Consider the following 15,595-nt stretch of genomic DNA (forward strand, 5'->3'; position numbering starts at 1 on the left):
CCGGCACACGCCACAAAGCCCAGCCGCCCTGCAGCTTCAGCTCTATCGGCTCCTCCTGCAGCTCCGCAGCTCGCCGCCCTGCCTCCGCCTCACCTCCGCTCAGTACGGTGCTCGGTGCGATGCTGACTTCCTGATTAGAGGAAAGGACCTTAGAGGACTGTCAAGCCGCACCAGTGAGCCTCTCTGCTCTCTCTCTCTGGCCGCTTCCGACAATCACACTCGACCTGAATATTCATTTTGTTGGATTAATACATTTTAAAAGAAGAAAGGGAGCAAGTTGGGTTTCTTCCAATTGTGGCTTGGACCATGGCCAAATTCGCAGAAAAAAGGGGGGTATATAGTATAATTTAGCGTGTTTTGGAGTGCAGCGCCACTGCATGGGATCACAGTATTGCTGTAATGTGGTACAGCAAGCCATGTGTTTCCAGGGTAACATATGGACAGGTATATGAAGACAGGATATTTATGTTAAAGCGCACCATTTTTCTCAATAATTAGTTTAAAAGCACACCATCTTTTTCTCACCTGAAATGCCTCAATTACAGGAGAAACAATAGATAATTAACTTGATTAACAAATACTAACACGATTTTAACTCCTTAACATTATAATGTGTTCTCCATATGCAAAATGAGGCAGGCTGAGATTCATTTTAAACGTGTTCAGATTTTTTATTTTATTTTTTTCTCTCTTTGCTCCGTTCACAGTCTTTGCCGGAAGCAAAAATTTGAATAGCAGGAAATCAGTTAGATACAGTTGCTTACTGTAAAAGTGAGCCATTGTTGGTAGACTATTGTGTATTTTGATGGCGACACGTCATCTTCGGGACTGTAACAGATGTTTCTTGAAGCAGCTCAGGGAGAAGGAGAGAGAAGACATTTTTTCGGAGTTGCAGTGAGGTCGCCTTCGTTCTGCTGCTGTGAGGAGCTGGACCACTGAGCTTCAGAGACTGGGGTTTCCTAGTCACTTGGCACCGGCTTGAGAACTGCATGTTCTCGCTGGGTGCTTTAAAAGATAGAAAAATGAGCCCTGGGTCACTGCTCAAAGACGACAAGCCAGGAGACTTCGCGTGCTGAAAAGCTACACATAGCTGGTAAATATACAAATGGAGTGAGATTGCTGCGACTGCCGGACGAATTATCCAATATTAGACAGGCAGTGAAGCGATAGGGAATTCCCCTGTGTTTAAATGCCACTTTATAATATTGGCATCTAAATGACTTATTTTTATTGTTGCAAAAGATAAAGAAATGCCTTGTATTTTTGCACTTGTTTCGCTACCGTTTATTCTAGAAAAGACTGCCGCGCAAAGATGGTAATGTATTATTTTGAAATGAAACGGTTATAAATTACAGCCTGTGTAAAGGTTTTTTTTTTGCTTCCGTCTTTCTCTGGTGCATTTGGCACATATCGCATAATGAAAGGGGAGGTTATTAGGTAATATATGTGCCAAACTTCCTATGCAGATGAAGTAATGTTATGAGCAATTATAAATAGCTGGGCGAGTGGTTCCACTCAGGGTATGTATGTGTGTGTGGCTTCTGAGTGGAATATAATGCAATAGTCTGCTGAGTGTATATGAATCAGCAGAGAGGCCTATGGAAACATGGGCGCAAGGTCTCTCTAGTGATCACAAAAACAGACCAAGCAAGAAGGGGGGGGGGGGGTTTGTATATTGGGGACAACAAGTAGAACAGAAAATCATGCTCATAACTATACCACAACGAAGTGTATCCCAACCAAATATATCTGTGTACTGAAATAATGCATAGCCACTATACCATTATAATAACAAACCCAATCTAAATGCAAGGAGTGATTATTGCTAAATTATTTTTGTTATTGGCGGTAAGAAAATACCGCTGGGCCCTAAATCTACACAAAATAAAGGAGGATAGACAGCCATTTCCCCAATATGGGCAGGTGCCAGCTATGGTGGGTCAAGGAAAAGTTTTCGAAGCTTGATATCATCAGGTGGAGCTAAAGGAGAACTGTAGAAAATGAACGGCCTTCACCACACATGAAGGAATTTTACAATTTCAAAGAATGCCTTTTGGCCTCGTGTCTGCCTCCTCGGTCTTTGAGCAATTAATGGATAACTGATCCATGAAATCAAAGGTGCATTCTGTTTTCAGGATGACATTTTGGTGTCTGAGACGATGTACGAACGCATGATGAGACTTCACAAGGTGCTGGCAATTCTAGGAGCAAGAGGCATAACATTAAGAGAGGAGAAGTGTCTTTCGGGTCGATAAGGTGGAATATTTAGGCCATGAAATTTCAGCCCAAGGGATTAGACCCAAAAGTGCCATATTGAATGAGATTAAAGCCGTGATCGAACCAAAGTCAAAAGGAGATTAGCGTTTTCTTTAAAAAAAAAAAAAAAATGTTATGCATGAATGCTGGAGTTTACCAGAAATTTAAAGAGTTTCAAAAGGAGTTGTGGAAATTAGGAACATTGCTTAGAAAAGGTGAAGAGTTTATCTGGAATAAAGTGTAGTCAAGAATTTAAGGAAGAAATTGATTTAGCTGCACCATTAAAGAAATTTGACACGAGAACAAGCAGCATCATCACTAGATCACTGGAAGCCGTTTTGTCGTATGTGAATTCTTCAAAAGGAGGAGGAAATCAGTGTGCCTGCATCCAGGGCACTGAGGCGCAGAATTGAGATATTCAGTATTAGAAAATTCAGGCTTTGGGTTGTTTCTAGGCAGTTGAAAAGTTTAAGAATTTAGTGTGGGGAACTGACTTTGTAATGAAAACAGATCACACAAACCCTTAAAGTCAATTTTTTAATGTAAAGGTTTCCAGGAGAGTTGCAGGATGGGTCACACGCTTACAGTGCCATAGTTTTAAAATGTGTGTGGTGGCTGGAAAAGAATGTGTTAGCGGATCGTTTGTCTAGATTAGCCAGAAGAGAGGAGGAAAGCCAACAGAATGATGCCACGGAATTAGTTTTTGCAATATGTGTCGGTATCATAGATAAGGAGATGAACGTGATCTGCTATATTCTGATCCTGTACGAGTAGGGGGGGGTGATGAAGGGTGCCATCAGAGTGAGTGGAGGACAGGTGCGGAATAAAAATAGGATTGCTATTGGGCGGAGAAGCTGTGTGTGAGAAGCAAGGGAGGTGTGTTGCGATGATGCTTATGTAAATAGTTATGAACGAGCTCTTGTAAATAGTTATCCATGCAGCCTACTTATGATGTAGTTTATGTTCTCTGTGGAATGTTGTACTGTCATTATAACGTAGTGAAAGAATGTATATCCATGTCATGTTGAATTTTTAGGCTTGAATTTGATTGTTATAGAGTGGTTGGTGGCCCAGCTTGGAGGAAGGAAGTGTTGGGGGTTTGTATGTATTCAGCTTGAATTAAATGTTCAGTTCAACCCTTCACTGGAGTGTGCGTTCTTTCACAAACCATCCAATCAAATCCCTGGCAAGCACAGAAAAAAAACAAGAAAAAAAAACACAACTATCCTCAACTTGCAAGTGTTGCTCCTGACTTCCAACTATTGTATTTCTGGTCATAAAACTGCTGTTGATAGTCCATTCAGGTGTCAGCCTCTCGATCAGAGCTAATCTTCTGTTCGGTTTGATTTACTGAAACTCACCCAGCTGTAATCAACAGCCTTGCTTCTCGCTAGGTTTGTGCTTCATTCTTTTAGTACATGGTTATTATGCACTAATTAGCAGACCCCATCACAACAGTGTACAGAGGCAAGGACTACATGCTAAATTCTATACAAAATCACATGGTCAAATTTATTTATATAGCGCTTTTGGCAAAGCGATTTACTTGGAACATATTTATTACAATCATCACCAAATCGAAGTTGGTACTCCTTTATTGACCTACAAAGGATGAAAGGCAGAGTTGGCATTGCCGGGATTCAAACCTTCAACATACAGGTCACGCACAGATTATTGGCCAACATACTACAGAGGTCAGTAAACTGAGTATCAACTGAGGTATAATCACAGTGCCTAGATGTTGGACGAACCACGTATAAAGCCCTACATAAAGTTAAATACCTAATCGCAGGGACAGGTTTTGCTGGGTTTCCATTTCAATTACAAACGTAAATTTTGTTTGTTTTTGAATAGTGCTTGCACTCCGAGAGTCAGGTTTTTCATATTTATTATTTTCTTTAATTGTAGTGTTGACGGTGAGAGCCTATAACACCTATGATTGGTGTAATGACAATCACTCACTCTGCTGCCACTGACCATTTATAGTTATGTACCGCAAAAGGTTTAATGGATGTGAACAATCATGCATACTCAATTTTACACACTGTTTTTAAAAGAGTGTAAATAATCGTAAAAATGATATGCACGATTATGCACACACCATAGAAGTCCTGCAATACTGGTTTGCTTTCACTGGAGGAAAAAGTTCAATTGCAATTATACAATCCTTAAAAGCTAGGAAAATAAACATGCACAGCGCTTGCATTTGCTCCATGAGCATCTACACACAACAGAAGCTGAATGGAAAGAAACAATTCATTTTATCACAGTGTGCAGGTTTTTTGTATTATTTTTATTTCTTTTTTTAAAGGCTTCAGAGGCTTTTCTCCATGGCTTGCAATTACATCCATGCAAATAAATAAGCGTTCTGGTTTCTGTCAAGTAACCTGACCGTTGCACTGTCCTCTGCTCTAAATTGGTGCGTAAATGTACACTGAAAAATAATAAAGCAATAGTATTTCCAAGATTTTCATGCATAAAAAGGCCCCTTATGACCTTTATCTGGAGGCCTGAAGATAGCCATTTAAGTTAACCGGTTTAATGAAAACCATGCCCTGCATCCCTCTTCTTTGTGTACTGGGGGGGGGGGGGGGGGGGGGGGGGGAAGAGAAAGAAGTTCCTTTCTGGGTAACCGCATGTCCTGTGTGGTCCTGGACCAAGCATCATCTCTGCAGTCCAGTATCATGTGTGGTGTACCTCAGGGCGCAAGCCTGCCTGCCCTGTGCAATGTCTATATCCACCCATTATGCAAATTTGGAAAATTCTGGGATTGCCATTTACGAATTACGCGGACGACACGGCTTCTTGGAGAAGAGACAGGAGACTCCATAGACTCAGACAAGGTTCAGACGGAATATAATGCGGTAAAGAATCGGATGACCACTAACTGGCTATGCTTCAATAGTTCAAAGACAGAGCTATTGATCTTTGGCTCTTTTGAAGCTCAGTTAAGCTAGAACCCTGGTTCTCGAATTTCAGCATTGAGAAACATGACATCTGGGTGCAAGAAAAGGTGAAAACAGTTGGGTGTGTTTTTCGAAGCATCCTTGGGAGTCAATACCCAGGCGGATAGTATTAAGAAATCCGGATATTACCTGCGGTTACTGAAGTTTGTGCACGCTGGTGTCCCAAAAAATTAAATAGCGGTATGGAATGTTCCAAAAAGATAACATGCCTCGATTTAAAGGAGTGATTTCCATTGGCTCCCAATTTGAGCTACAATTACGTTCAAACAGAACATCTTGGTACACAAAGCTGCGTTTGGTCCAGCTCCCCTCTGTTTTAAATCAACAAGCCTCCCGTCCACTGATTTGCCCCAAGCCATTAAAGCATGGAACCTGCTTCCAATCAACCTTCGTACAGATTTCATAAAAGATTAAAGCCTTGCATTTCTTGGTCGTGTCTGGTCGTTTGCTTGCGTCTTTGTTTGTGCTTTGATGCCTGTGGGCTTAGGCACATTATACATGTCAAAGTAAAGTAATCCTTTCCTGCACTCTAAGTGTCTAAAGCCTGTGTGGGAGTGCTAGGCAAGTTTCTCTTTTCAAATAATTGCAAACCAGAAGTAATCGGGGCAATACTTTTTCGTCAACTAAATCTGTCAGTTAAATACCAGTATGTGTTAACTCTATTTAGTATTCTTATTATTTAATATGAATGTCATCCAATTCATTCATAAAAATCTAAGTGGTTACATAATGCATAAATACAGTATTGCTACTGTAAAACCGTGCATTCACTCCATGCTCTTCAGTTAAGAGTATCTGAATCTCATAGGGTCAACTATATTTCATGTTGTTCGCGGAGATGCATCATATTGAGGTTCAAACAATTTTGAAAATGTATACTATCACACAACCAAAAGGTTTTAATGGCAAACCTAATTCAATGAGTTGCTGGTTACATACATCTATGCAACTATTGCTCAACCTGGGAGCTAATCCCATACTCCTTGGCGCTCTTTCTTCTCACCCAGTCGCTTAACCAGCTACCCTGAAAGAGAGATGGCCATAAACTACAACATTCCACCTAGTTCGTGCCGCTACTCCATTCCCTCTGCTTAGTCCCACTTTCTTTCCTCTTACATAATGAATACAGAAAACTATATGTTTACAGAAAGTAGTGATCAAAAGTTCCATCCAGTCGGTACATTTACAGATCAACTACAATATCATGCATATCATACACTGCAATTAGCCTCCAGAGCTTGCTCTGCTCCACAATTATGGTTGAATTATATATTTGCACCAGAGGGAGAGAGATGGCCAAACTGTTGAGCCATTATAATTTTTATTTTTGTCAATTCATGTGGCTAATCTTTCATGTTGTTCACTGATCCAGGGCTTGCCACTCGCACAGTAGTGTAGATTTTATGTAGGGCGATTACCATTTGCAGGGGATGTTTTGTTTGAAACTTTTATTGAACATTTACTTTGTTTGCATTAGATTTCAAATAAAAGTTTCACTTTGCAGGACTGGCCTATGGGTGGCAGCAACGCGGATTTGTGGCAACATGCAATTTTACAGAAGGTGCATTTTTTATTTTTTTAATCCGTTGCCATGGGTGGAGTGCATTTCTCTCAGGCTGAATAGGTAAAATAAGTTACCCGGCTTGCATGTCTAGCAGAATTTTAAAGGATTTCAAGGGCTGACTCATCTCACTAATGTCTTACTTCTGTGATGAACAGAAATGCTGCAGTGTTGCTTATTTTATGTTTTCAGTACCAATACCTTTTGGTGACATTAAAGCTATTAGAACAATATCAAATGTGTTTGTTTGCTAACCAAGAAAAATTTCGCAAACTCTAAATCAATTTTTTTTAAACAAATGTATGCCTTTGGTTAGCTCACGCTGCACAGATTATTTGACTCTTGGTTACTAAGAAGTGGAGTGCTGTTTGTATAGAATTGAGATGGCAAGTGACTTATGGCAGGCTAGCAGTTTGCAACGTGAATATTTTTGCATTCACAAAAAGTATCTTTGTAACCCTTTACAACTATCAGATATTCAGTAATGCTCAGTACTTATGCCAATTTGTACGGCATTGTTCCAATGCCAATATGCCCCTATACAGGCCCAGAGTCCGAGGGTTCCCTTCCCTTACTCACCGTCTGTTATCACTCCTCCTGGCCTCTCGATTTGGCTTCTCCACTTCGTTCAGATATGCCCTTTCCTCGCAGGAGCTTCTGCGAGCAGCACTCGCCGTCCTTGGCTGTAGCTGCGCTTAGTTCCATTCTTCTGTAGCAGAGGCTACCTGTGGCAGTTGAGAGAATTCGGTGTCCCACAGCTCCTACTGTGCACAATAAAAGGTGACGGCAAGCTTCTTTTCCCTTGTACGGCCTGCGCTGGGCCCTGGCGTCCTTTATGCACTTCTGCTCAACCCGGCTTCACTCCAGCCATTTCCTCTTCCGCTTGCTCTGCACGACACATCCTCTACTGGATGGCTCACGCAAGGATGGTTCTCTCAAGCGGATTGGCAGTCACTCATTTTATACACCTCGGACCGTCAGGTAAAAGTCCTTCATTCTAGTTGCCCGACACATAATTAAGCCAATTAGCTGGACATGACTTTTACAACAGCACTCCTTCACAGCCCTCTTCCTGGTCTCACTACCAAAGTGATCTGAATGGGAGTGTGCATTACTCCCAGTTGCTTCTTCCTTGTGTTGGTACTGCTACGATATCGCTTTATTTTACCAAGGGGCACCTGGTGTACATTTGTCCAGCGCACCCGAGAAGTTGACTTTCTACTGGATATGTACCTCATTCTAGCAAGTTAGGAAAGCAAGAAGAGAAGGATTGGCAGTAGCCTACGAAGGCAGGTGGGACCGAAGGTTCATTGTGAAAAGGAAACAGCGGATATCATGCCTCACCGTTCAGGTGATCCTGATGTGCGAGAGCGCGAGAGAGATCCCTCATGCTTGTCAATACGATATAGCGTCCTATGAGATTTAGATACACCACCTAAACTGAAATTCACTGAAAATCACAGAAGGCAATGGAGTGATTTATTGTAGAACTACTGGACTTATGCTTTATGTAACTACTGCCATTTTTAGAAATGTAATTGATGGACTGTCAGAAAAAAAATAAAAGTTGCCACGTACTGACCCTTGCAAAGCGGCTGGTCAATTGTTTGAAAATTACCTGTGAAGGCTGCTGGTCAAATGACCAGATCCTGCCCACTCAGTTGCTCCGCCCACCACCTATTTCACTAGTCATCCTTGGATGACTTCCAAGGACTGATAAAAACAAGGATTGCAATGGTTTTTGCCCGTTGGTCAAATAGTGCCATACACACTATACTGCATTTAAACTACAAATCAGGCGCAACTACTACTCCCCAAAAGACTTCATCATGTGTCTCTTCCCCCCCACAGCCTATCCCCACCTTTTTACTTTATTATATTTATATAGCGCAGCCATGGTCCCTTCGGCATTAGGGCACGTAACAAGACGGACAACAAGAGGGAATGCGGGGGTGGGGGGTAAGAAGTAGGTGAGGTCAGAGTACAGAACTAGTCAGATAGGAGGGAGGCAGGGGACGTGTCCAATCAAGTTACAAAAACAGCCACGTTTTCAGCTTTTTTCTGAAAAGATTCAGGGAGGCAAGACGACTTAGCTCAGAAGGGAGCATGTTCCAAGCATTCGGGGATGCAGCGAAGGCGGTTTCAACCTTGTTCGTTTTACATCTAGGAGTGACCAGCCGATCGATTATTCTACCGAAGGGATCTATTAACCATTTTAAGGATGAGGTTTTGCAAGTACAGGGGCAGAGGGCCGGATCTGCATTTAAATGTAGTGACCCAGGCGGAAGCGAATTTGAGCTTCCACCGGGAGCCAATGCAGTGCCCGCCTCGACGCCAAGACATGGTCATGGCGGGAGAGACCAACTACGACTGCTCCATTCTGGACGACCTGGAGAATGTTAATGTCGCCTTACGTAGGCCCACCAGAGTACTACTACAATAATCTATATTAGAACAAATAGCTCTTGCTATGGTTGCAGCGTTATCCTGGGAAATAAAAAAGGTCTCAGGTGCGCCAGCAGCTTCACATAATAAACAGCTGCCAAGACAAGGCAAGCCACGTGAGACCTCGTATTCAATAGTTGATCAAGAGTAACCCTTAGGATTTTTACTTTTGCCTGTGGATAAAGTTTCACTTCACCAAACATAAAGCAGCAATAGTCCGGGTGCAACACTGGTAGCATTGATGTGGTGCCTACAGTCATCAACTCTGTTTTCCTTCTGTTGAGGGACAGATTATTGCCGTCCATCCAATTCTCAGAGAGTACTCTATTAAGTTCACCTTCATCTGTGGCATGAAAGCCAGTCAGTGGGATGATACACGAGTGTCATCCGCATAGTTAGATAACATGACTCCCTTCTGCTCCAAAAGGGCAAAGGGAGCCATGAAGATGTTATAAAATCACAGGGAGATGCAGGCCCCTGTGCCCCTCCCGCCCCCGAAGTTCACTGGCACCGGAGCAGCCTCTACCTCATCCACAGAAACCCTACTTTCTCTATTGGCTAAAAAAAGACCCTATCCATTGAGTTGCCAGAGGTGAAAGAGTTACCACCTCCACCATTCTGGAAACAAGAACGGAGTGGTTAACCAAGTCAAATGCAGCTGACAAATCCAATGATATTAAGAAAGACCAAGATCCTTTATCCAATCGCTCCAAATGTCTTGATTTCAATTCCAGCAACAACGTCAGTTCCAAAACCCCTTCTGAAACCTGATAAGGGTTCAAGATGGGGAATTCGTCGAGGCGTTTTGAAATGTCATATGCAATGCAGTCAAGGATTCAATAAGAACGGCATATTAGATATGGGCCTATAGTTAAGGGGAACCTCCGGATCAAGGCCAGGTTTTTTTCCAGTATGGGGGCGACCCAGGCTTTTTTTTTTTTTTATATACACTGTAATGGACCCTTCTGTTAAGAAGAGTTTGCAGATAGCATCCAGAAGGAGGGGCGGGGGAAGGTAAGGGGACAGGATTTAATCATCATTGAAGAGCACGGGTCTCCTTTGCACCTGGTAGATGTTACTAGGTGTATAAAGTCTGCCATGCCTCTTTTATGGCTGTGACTAATAGTCAACCCTAGATATCCATCCCTAGATATCTTAAGGCACTACTTCCACAAACGAGGGTAACCAGTAAGGGAATAACTCCTACAGACTACTTCAACTAAATCTCAAGCCTCGCTTGTATAACCAATTAAACTATCAACAAGCATTGGGAAATCTTAAAGTGTGATAGCAGGACATTTCCCACATCACCAGTATCTTCATACAAAATGAGCAATAATATTGAGAAGCATGTTAATGTGCACTGATGATAGAAGACAGACAAAGATGAAAACAAAAAGGACAGCAACATAGCCACGTTTACACTGTATGCATTGCAACAACAACTGAGTTATTTAACCCTACCACAGGTGACCAAATAAAGTTGTGATACCAATAACGTTGTATATCCGATTTGGTGCCTATGAGGGACAAGCCATTAGAAAAGCATAAACCCAACATTAGAACACAACCTTAACCCATCAGTAGCAAGGCATTTCATGGAAATAGACATCAGATCACACAACAGATTTCAGATGCATGAGGTAATTAATGCTAAATCATGCGACACATTAATATAATGCTTGAGCAAAGAGAAGCATATTGGAATATATTTAATAGTTTTTCCAGAAGGTATGAAAGAAGAACATCTAAATTGATTTAATATCTATGCTGTACATCTTACTTGCTTATGGTTCTTACAGAGAAAACTAGATTTCCTGGGTAAGAGGAGCAGCATATGTTTATCATTAGACATTATGGGACATACTCCATCCGATAATTTCTGTATCAGACAGTCATAACTTTATGATTATAATCTTACTGGGTATATACTGAATACACCCAGGTATGTTGTGCATGCATTACTCCTTTAGGGACATGTGTTTGTAATGTCATTAGTCCAGGGTGAAGTATATACTATTATTTATAGATTGTAACAGGACCCAAAAAAAAAAAATAAAAAAAAAAAAAGACACCATTCGTACCAATGCACGAAAAATGACAGATGTGGTGGCTAACCGATTCATATCCAGTTTTTTTTAAAATGGTTTCTATATGTGGACAATCGGTTTCGCTGTACTCTATATTTAGAGCAATGATGTGGTCCATGATAACGTCATCACGTACACAGCGATTATAAAGAATAAGTTACTTAGCTGTAACTCGGGTTCTCCAGCATTGGTACCCTTCATAGATTCACATGCTGTGAATATTCCCAGTCAGGCTGGGAATCAGTTTAAACAAACTTTCAGTCACTTATATGCTCCAGTCATTTTGGGTCATACTTCTCACAGCCAATAGGAACACCCCCCTTAACTCCTCCCCTGTCTGCCATTTTCAGACTTGGCAGCACACGCTGGTGTTCCTAAGAGCAAAAAGACGCCATGCGTGGTAGGTCGCATGTGAATCTATGAAAGATACCAATACTGGAGAACCAGAGTTACAGGTAAGTAACTTATTCCTTCTCTGGCATTGGATCTTTCATAGATTCACACGTTGTGAATAGATTACAAAGCAATATTACAACAATACCCATGGGCTGAGGCAAGCTCCTACCACTGGAGACTTACACACCATATGCAAAAAGGTTCTGCAGAACCTACTGGCCGACTCTAGACTATTCTGCGAAATCTCTAGTCAACACAGTAGAACCTGGTGAATGTATGCTCCGATCTTCAGGTGGCTGCATGGCAGATATCAGGCAGCAGAAGTCCGGAGGTGAAAGCAGTGGTTGCCGCCACTGCTCCGGTAGAGTGAGCTTGGGGCCTGCCGGGAAGAGGCCTGTCGGCTTGCTGATGGCAGAATGAGACGCAGGTAGCAATCCAAAATTATTCGTAGAAATCTTAGAGGCAATTTTTTTTTAGGGCTCCCAACACTAACGTGTGGAAAAGAAAATCTGAAGCTAGCCGACAGGGGAGTAGTTCCTATTATCTGTGAGCAGTATGACCCAAAATGACTATGATAGAGCATGAACGTGACAAAGTTTCATTTTAAACTGTTCCATGTTACCGAGGATTCCCAGCCCAACGACGGGCAATAGTCACAGCATGTGAATCTATGAAAGTTCCAATGATGGAGAATTGAATTAATGTGTGGTGGGCAAGCCAATCTGAGTCACGTCCAGGCCTACAGATAACGGGTGTATCGGACACTTACACCCTAAAAATAGGGAGTAAAAAGACAAAAATAAAACAGAATACAATAAAATAAAAAAATGGGAAATTGACAAACGCTTATGCTCCTGCTTACATCCAGACTGCTCCATGGGTGAGTTAGGGTCGATAGCACCATTATAATTACACAAGAGGTGACATTTATTTTTTAATGTGCATGAATAAATTATTTCTCACAAAAATATTTGTTTTATAGTTGAATATATGTGTACTCGTTATTCCCATTGGGAATGGGGCTTTTGTTTTTACTCCGGAAAGTACCCCCAATTTTCATAATCTCGGGATTAAAATGCTTCCACTTGAAAATCTTATCTGGAGCACCGGCACATCCATTTGTTGTCCTGATGCGTATTTGTATTGATGTCCAGGTGCTGCAACCCAGGAAGCGCACAATTTTTTTAAAAGTATCAATATTTTATTGACCTTTGTGCCAGCACGATTTGGTCAACCAATATAGGTATTTTTCCAAATCATGTTACCACAATGAACATACAAAATTATGTCGGCACTTGTTTTTTTTGTCACAACAGACAATTTGTTCCTAACCGTTTTCTTTTCTTCAAGACAGGTATGTTTGTTATATTTGACACACACCGTTGTAAACTGCAATCTAATGAGTAGCAGTGTTTTAGAAATTCATGTTACTTTCGGATAGCTCAATGGGTTCAGTGCTCGTTGCTGTAATCTGCATTTGGTCTGCAGCTTCAAATCCTGGCACGTTCGACTCACCCTTTCTTCCTTCCGAGGTTGTTAAAGCGAGTACCAATTTCAATTGGGTTATGATCATGTATGTAATATGTTCTATGTAAAGCGCTTTGGATAAAATAACATGTGTGCCCTGGTGAAAGACTAGCATAGTCGAGATGCATTAGCCAACACAGTCTGCTTCATAGAACTGAAGAAAATTGAGTTGCAATAAAATCTTTAGGAAAAATTAATATTTTGATTATACAGTGGATTTAACTTAGCTATCATTCAATGACCCTAGAACTACCTGCCCAACTGAAACCCGTCCATGCCACACGAGAATTCAAGAGTGACCTATAAAAGCACCCACTTCCCCTCTGTAAACACCCAAGTCCCACATTCCGCACTCCACTACCCATCAGTGCATACTGTGAATCATAATATCTGTATATGCCCACTTTAATCATAGTAACAAAGTCAGTCTTGTCCCCGCTTTATGTCCCAGGCCTTCCTGTTCCACCTAATTATCGGCCACTGCACCTTGCGTTCACATAAACTCTCGTCAGTGTTTCTCGTTCTTCAAATAACTACAACTAGTGTATCAGACTGCACACGTGCTACAACTCTGCCACCGTCTGGATTGGGCATGATAGCATAGCAACCACAATGCTGGCACAGCACCCCATGGGGCTCAAAGAGAGGGGAAAACGGGGTTAGAATTAAGATACCTAGTGGTAGAACACGAGCGTGTAACCTATGGGGGTTTAAAGATATGACTCACAGATTAAATGCCCATATGAGTATCAGTTGCATGAACCCATCGAGATAGCAACTGGCCAAATACCTCAGTGAGTGGAGGATCCGTGGTTAAATGCTTGAATCCAGCCAACCATCATCTTTCCGCGGAACTATTAAACTATGAAAGTGGCACTAGTCTTATACAGAGAACTTCTAAACGTCAAACGTTGCAGTATCACGCTTTATTTAAGTATACAATTCTCGTAGTTTAGTTCTCGCCATGCGATTAAAATGTGCCAACCACGTGTATCAGAACTATTTTGTAGGCTTATACGTGAGAAATGTTTCATTACTTTTGTGAAAAGTACTTTATTATTAGATGGCCCATAAAGAGCAGCAACGGAGGGTGTTAGTGTTACAGTTTAGAACGTTGCGCAACCCTTTAATATCCTTGTGTGGTTCTGGTTTGTTTCGACCTTCTTTCGAAGACAAGTTGTGCATAGGCTGCCAGCCAGGTTACTTCAACACCAGTTGCCCAAAATCAGAGCGTCGAACATTAACCAACGCCTGCCTCATTGTCGCTTACAGGTAACTGAAGCAGCCCCGGTTTCGATTTCCATTATTCGAATTGTAGCCCTGAATTAACAGGGGCAAAAAGGAAAACTACCAGTGCGCAAAATGCACAACGATGAAACGGCGCTAGATCGCCTACTCACAAATGATACGCATCAACTTGAGAAACTGGCAGCAATAGCAATGAAAACAAGTTACTCGTGAGCCAGAATTCTTCCCTTCTAGTGCACGTGCGACACGTCACGGGGGACATTACTCACCGACTGTTAGCACTAGAGGACGGAAGCCGCTACGAATACGTATCTACGGCGCAGTAGAGTTAATCACGATTGTCTCGGTCTTCAATCCGACTCGCTAAGGAAGAAAATGGCCTCATAGTCATACCAGCTCTCTAGTCTCTACGGCACGCGCGCGCGCGAGAACAACGGTTGCAATTGGCCGCACCCACTTTTTGTTGCTAAGGGGTAGTGACGACATCCCGTTGCCAGACGTTTTTGTGCTGCGTCGTGTTGGGTTCATTTCTTACGCACTTCACATCATTAGCATTAGTCACGACTCGAACTAGCTCATATGTTTCAGTGCGTTTATTCATATGGAGAGTTCCCCTGCAGCCATCACAGCTCCGATGTCGTTATCTCCCTGTATCTCGCATCACGAGCCACACAGACAACGTCATCTGGAACCAGAGCTGGCGAGGGTTCTAACATAGTGATGCAATCACCAAGTTACTATATAACATCTCCCCCCCTTCTAATTAACACAGGTAACCATCACATTCTTAAATAACAAAAGAACTATTAAAAAGAAATTCAAAACGTCAGGCTACTCCACCCAAAGTAAAAGGATACACATCGTCTCTGCCTCCCAGGAGTAGCCGGTGGGCCTCTTGTGAAAAGTTATTAATAATACATGAAGTCTTTTTTAAAATGTGGTACTCTACTTCTAGTTTTCGCCATATATGTATAGTCCTTCCTCACATCTGTAACATTGGCGTGTTTGTTTGTTGACTCTTCTTTACTTTTGTTAACATCTCACCACACCACTCTTAGCATTGTCAAGAGTTCGCTTTACCTTCCCGTCTGTTTTGATCACATCAT

General features: G+C 42.0%; 1 protein-coding gene across 2 annotated transcripts in view; it reads right to left on the reverse strand.

The window, feature by feature from the left end:
• Positions 1 to 14,967, reverse strand: part of LOC138472027 (TAR DNA-binding protein 43-like) — a 164,421-nt gene extending 149,454 nt beyond the window's left edge. The window contains exon 1 of one of the 2 annotated variants that reach the window (XM_069609943.1): positions 14,759 to 14,967. The gene's annotated coding sequence lies outside the window, so the exon portion shown is untranslated. The remainder of the gene's footprint in view (positions 1 to 14,758) is intronic. The other variant, XM_069609944.1, reaches the window with a different exon arrangement.
• Positions 14,968 to 15,595: the final 628 nt, after the last annotated feature.

Source organism: Ambystoma mexicanum, chromosome 8 (genome assembly GCF_040938575.1).
Source record: "Ambystoma mexicanum isolate Mex_15411 chromosome 8, UKY_AmexF1_1, whole genome shotgun sequence".
In the NCBI taxonomy this organism is placed as follows: domain Eukaryota; kingdom Metazoa; phylum Chordata; class Amphibia; order Caudata; family Ambystomatidae; genus Ambystoma; species Ambystoma mexicanum.